This window comes from Thalia democratica, chromosome 3 (genome assembly GCF_965202585.1).
Source record: "Thalia democratica chromosome 3, ktThaDemo2.hap1.1, whole genome shotgun sequence".
Taxonomy (NCBI): domain Eukaryota; kingdom Metazoa; phylum Chordata; class Thaliacea; order Salpida; family Salpidae; genus Thalia; species Thalia democratica.
The window spans coordinates 30,818,218-30,824,126 of record NC_139167.1 but is presented as its reverse complement, the minus strand read 5'-3'; the positions used below and the strand labels follow the sequence as shown (position 1 = coordinate 30,824,126).

Below are 5,909 nucleotides of genomic sequence, written 5' to 3'. Positions count from 1 at the left end.
TTTGCACTGTTACCCTTTTGATGTGAGGTGCTGAATCTAAATATTTAAAACATTTATTGAAATGTGTTGCTGCTTGGGCTAAGATCAAAACGATTGTATACACTAAGAGATTTTTAGCTTCAGTAGTTACTTAAACGGTGTTAAAATTCAAATCGGTTTTATACAGAAATTAAGTAGAAAGTTTCCTTAGGAACAAAGTATAGGTTTTTATACTTAAGTGATGATACGCAAATTCCTACATAGCTTAACTTCAATTTTAACAAATCAGTTAAAAAAATTATTAGTTGGTTAAAAGCGAATGTCTATTCTCATCTTATAAGTTTGAGCGTATATAAAAATACTTTTAAACCATATGGATTAAAATAATACACCGAGCAATTGAATTTTTAGACAGTAAATAAAAGGTTAATTGAAATATTTTGAAATAAATCAAAAATTTAAACGTTATTTTGCCGTTTGTGTTCTACTGAATTTTTTGTTATTTTCTTTCTGAAGCAGACCAGTTTTATTTTAGTCCTTAAAGCAAAGTAAAGGTTTTGTTCTAACTGTTAGGTACAAAGTATTAGTTAAGTATCATGGTTGAGTTTAATTGCATAATTTTAAATGATTGAGATACTGTCTAAAAGACCAAATAGTATTAGCTATTAAATGTATAGTTGTAAACACATGATTAAAAAGGATAAGTTATGTAAGTTGAACACTAAAATGAGTTCAATTACATTTTAAAACGATATTTCTAACTGTAAAAGCAAACCAAAAGAGTTATTTTTTTAGAAATCTATAATCAAAAATATTACACAGTGACTGTTTAAATATCAGTAAATGACATCCATTCAAAAAAAAAAAATAGGCATCAGTATCATGAAAAGAAGAAAGTTTATATTAGGCGATTCTGAAACTGATCTAGGTTTCCTAGGAAGAAATATGTTTAAAAACAGTGATTCTGATAACGATAAAAATAATATATCGTATTTGAATGCTTAAAAAAAGTCAGTGCAATGCATCAATGTAAATAATGCTTCTGTATAATACGATTCTGTGAAAAAAATTGTTAAAACAGGAAAACTTCATAAAGAGCTGAAAGAAATAACAGTGAATACACTAACATATACCAATGTTGTTTGAAATTAACATCTTTACAGATAGCATTGTACAAACAAAACCTGTTAACTATCTTAGTAGTATTTTAGTTAAGTTTTAACTTGTGTGTAAACAATGACTTTATGTGTTTATGATAATTTTAGCTTTGATAGTTTAGTTCTGCCACTTTTTTAAACACTCTTAGTGCTTGTGTAATATCGATTATAACAAATTAATTATTTTAATTAGTATTTTTCGTTGTCTTACTCATTAAAACTTCTAGTAGTATTTTTTAACACTATTTCTGATCTCTAAACTGGTTTCTAAGAATTGATATTTTGAAATATTTATAACAATATCAAGTTGAAGTGTCATGTGACCATTCTCTTATAAAAATATTTTCAAAATCAAAAGTAAAAATCAGCCAACTGAGAAAATATGTTTTCGAGATAACACTTTTTTTTAATTTTAAAGTTGTTACTTAAACTATTACGATTTTTTGATAAAGTTGCTTAACAAGTCTTTAATAGAAAATATATAGCAAATTAGACAAATAACACAAACTGATTTCTTTTTATTAGGACTATAATCAATGCTATACAAGTAAAGGGCCAATAAAAAAACCTAAACAAGTATTTTTTCTTCTAACTATAATTAAAAGTTTTAGCTTCCTATTTGTAAAATTGAATTGATATTTACGATACTTAGATAAAATTCTAAATACTACTAAATCGAAATCAACTATTATATAGTCAAACTATAATTTAAAATATATAAGCTTCAATTCTGAATGTAACGACAAATATTTATTATATTTCATAAATTGTTGCTACAAATTTACATGAGTTTATGTTATAAAGCTTATAACTTCATATGAATTTAAAAAAAAATCATGAATTTTGTGCAATTATATTATTTTAACACTTAATAAGTTTTTCTTGTATACTAAAGCAATGCTCATATTTTATTAATCTGATTTCTAACCACATTGGCTAAAAGAGAACTTTTTGACTAGTTTTCCTAAAAGTATGAACCTGGATAGGGAACTTTTACTATACAGTTAATAAGATATTAAAGAGAATTAAAAGTCTAAATTAATTATTTTCTTGTTTTATGTAATTTTAGTTGTTCTTAGTACGTTTTGCAACGGTGTGTAAACAAAATGAATATTTTTTGATTTTAATTTAAATGAAATTAGGAACTAAAACTGTATTGTACGTTAGCTTTATAAAATTATGCATTAAATAAAAGTATAAAAATAAGCAAGGCCCATCGAAAAGTTGCTTTAAACTTTGTTTTAAAAAATACAGTTTTCTGCTAAACATGACTTATTCAGTGCTCATAAAGTTTTTATATTTCTTTGGAGACTACAAGCTCGCATACTTTGGAATTTATATATTTTGTAAAGTTCTTTTAGTAGTTAATTGTTAGGATTTTTTTGAGTTTTCGGCCATGTGATAAAATCTTGTCATAGAATATGACTTTGATCACACGAATTGGTTGCTCAGTGCTGAAATAAGTTTTGAAAAACGTGGTCAGTAATTAAAGAAACTTTTATACTCAAATTATAATTGAATTTCAAAAATTTTAAACTCGCAAAATTCTTAAAACTAGTTTTTAGAGATTGCTTTTTAGTTTTCATGCTCAAACTAAAAAGAAATTCAAAACTATTTTTGAAGTTTAAATTTTATTACTTGTGTCTTTTAATTGTAGTGAAAGTTTTCTTTAAGTAGTGAATTTTCTTTTATCATCTTTTAACTCTTCATATTAGGCATAATATTTTTCTACTTAACAAAATTTAAAAAAAATTGCGCAAGCTATTATTTTAAGGTAATATTAACAACTAAAGCTTGTAAAGCATTATGGTTAGCATAGCATCTTATTAGCACTTTTGTAACGCCAGTCCTTATAAAGTTTTTAAACTTGTACTTAATTGTTGTCAGGTTTTATCAGCTAAAAACCGTATGGATTTAGTATGTATATACATTTGCAAATAAAGAAATGCCCAACACCAATCTTTAAAATCAGCTTAAAAATGAACTAGTAGATTGTTTAACAAAATTTTTCGGAACACTGGTTTGTATTATTCAAACAAGTAGCTTGCACAAGTTTTATATTTTAAAGCTTATAATGTGCTTTCAATTTAATTGCTTTCTTAAAACTATATTACATTAAATTGGTTATAGAGTCCTAAATAAAATACAGCTTTAAAATAGTTTGTAGCAGAAAAAACGGCAAATTCATCAAAACTCTTTTTAATTAAACAATTTAAAGGAAAAATTGATTATGAATAAAATAAACTATCAAGCTACAGTTTAGAAAAAATATTTATACACCAAGATTTTAGAAATATAGAGCTGGACTACAAAAAAACCTGAATTTTAAGATTAGAATATTTAAATTGTTTAATAACATTTATTTATAACTACCTTCAGTTGACTAACTACTATATATTCAAAGTTCATTATAACGAAAAGTTTAACAGGTTCATTAACCAATACAAACTTTTTTTAGTTCTCTATACTAGTCATTTTATTTGTAAATGGTTAAACAACAAAAGCCACAAATTTTGCAATTTCTAAAACAAAACTTTTACAAATATTTTAAAGCTCAGTAGCCGTTTGTTAACATAAATTAAGATTATGACAAAAGTAGTACTAGATAAAAACTTTATATTACCGAAACACTGTTAAAAATATAACAAAAGCAAAATTTTTGAGGCCAAAATCTAAGTTTAAAAAATGTTAAATATATTTCTAAAATATGTAAACATACTTCAAAGGTACCCACCACTGAGCTGAAAGTGTTTACATTTTCAGCAAAGGCCAAATAAATCAAAAAAAATGACGACAACAACTATTGCAATAAAAGTATAGGTGTTCTTCGTGCACCAGATCTTAGGAATAAAATTTGAGAGCTTTTTTCGTCGTTCAAAATACTATGTTAAAAGCTGCCAGTAACTATCTATTAATGTGCTTATAAAAAAAATAGTTTTAGTAGTCCTACTCTTGTCTTACTTTGTTAGTACTTGTCCATAACTAAGGCTTTGATCGTCAACAAACAAGTTAAGCAACAAACAACTTCAACTTTTTTTAACAATTTGTTTTTAAAGTATAAAAATGCTTTAAAAGTTTGAACTTTTAAATCTGCGTTAAAACAATATGTTAACACGTTAATAGCAATTTAGCGTTTGTTGAAGATAATTAACATATATTAAAACGTAGTTGAGTATTTTAAGGTCATTTAGTTTAACAATTTTGTAATATATTTGTTTTTACTTTTTATTAATCGTATAAACTTAACTAATGCTACTTAAAAATTAAATTATGTAACTTGAATTAAGGTTGACAATTTTGTTATCGAAATTTTTACGAAGCCTTAGTGGTTAACGCTAAAATTAAAAGAAATACTTTTTACTATTTTTAAACTAACGTTATAAACTTAAATAGATAACTCTACATTATAGAGCTAATTTTACGAAGATTATTATAGTATATTTATTACACCCCTAGTACAATAAAAAGATTTATTATAAAAATGCATCATGTTTTAGTTTTCGTAATTTTAAAGATTTTTAAAATAATTGAACTAATGCATAGTTTACAAACCTGAAAGATAGTTTTAACATAAAACGAGCCTTAGCAAAACTTAAAAATCTTAAATATTTTTGACCACAACCGCCATTGTGACTATTATTATAAAAAGCTACTAGATCACACAACTTTTTTCAATAAAATTTTTTTATGTACATTTCTCAAGGTACTTCATTTCAGGCAACCTTGTTTGTAACTACCAACATATTAAAGAAACAATTATTTTGTTATATCTAAAGTTTATTTTATCGAAATACTACTCAACTTAGGAACAGATTAACTTTAACATTAAATGTTATAAAATACAAATGTTCGAATAAGTCACAGTACTTCATTCGGTGAAGACACTAAAAGTCAGCTTCTTAAGTTGCGTACTTTTTTGTCCATTCCCTGCAAATTCTGTCGTGTTCTTCACGATTGTTGATGTACTGAGCTGCTATTTCTGGCACAAGACAGTCATCAGGGTTGCAGTCGGTGAAAAACGACTGAATTGACAACAATATTGTTCGTACAGTCAAAGCCCCGCTCCATCCAGAACCAAGTAGGTCTAAACTGACATAACCGTCACTGTTGATATTGCAATGGTATATTTTGGTCTTAAAAGTAATCTTCGGTGGCCTGAATGGGTAATTAGCCGGAAAAGTCAAGTCTAAAATGAAGGTTCCGCCTTCATAAGGAGTTCCTACAGGTCCTTGAATCATCGCTTCCCATTCAAACAAGTTGTCTTCTTTTAAGCAAACGCTTATGTAAGCCGGAGAGCTTAAATTAAATTCTTTCAGCTCCTTTTGAAGTCTTTGTTTCGCAACGGTAGTTTCATGATCATTGTCATCTACAGAAGCAATCTTGAATTTTTGGCAGTGTACCGACTTATTGTAAGCATCCAAAGACGATACGTTTGGCATAGCACTGATAGTTCTAGAACATCTCCTTTTTGTTTTTCCCAACCTTAACAGCTTAAAGTTGTCTACGATTTTGTTTGTTTGACCGGATGACATAATAATCAATATTTAAACAAATGCTGCAAAACATAAAAAACTGATAATTTTCATGATAAAATATTAGAGAAAAAATTGGTAGAGTTTTTGTATTCATTATTGAAAAAAAAACAAATTCATATTGCTGTATAAATAAAATATGAAAATAATTAAAGAAAAAAACATAAAACCTAAGCCTAGGCTTTTTTATGTCGTGAGACAAGCTCGAGTCAAGACAAGGTTTGATCAAACCTTATAGGAT

At 26.5% G+C, this 5,909-nt stretch overlaps 1 pseudogene; it reads right to left on the bottom strand.

Moving 5' to 3' along the window:
* Positions 1–5,035: 5,035 nt before the first annotated feature.
* On the bottom strand, positions 5,036–5,668 carry LOC145832174 (ubiquitin-conjugating enzyme E2 D4 pseudogene; annotated as a pseudogene).
* Between the last annotated feature and the right edge of the window lie 241 nt (positions 5,669–5,909).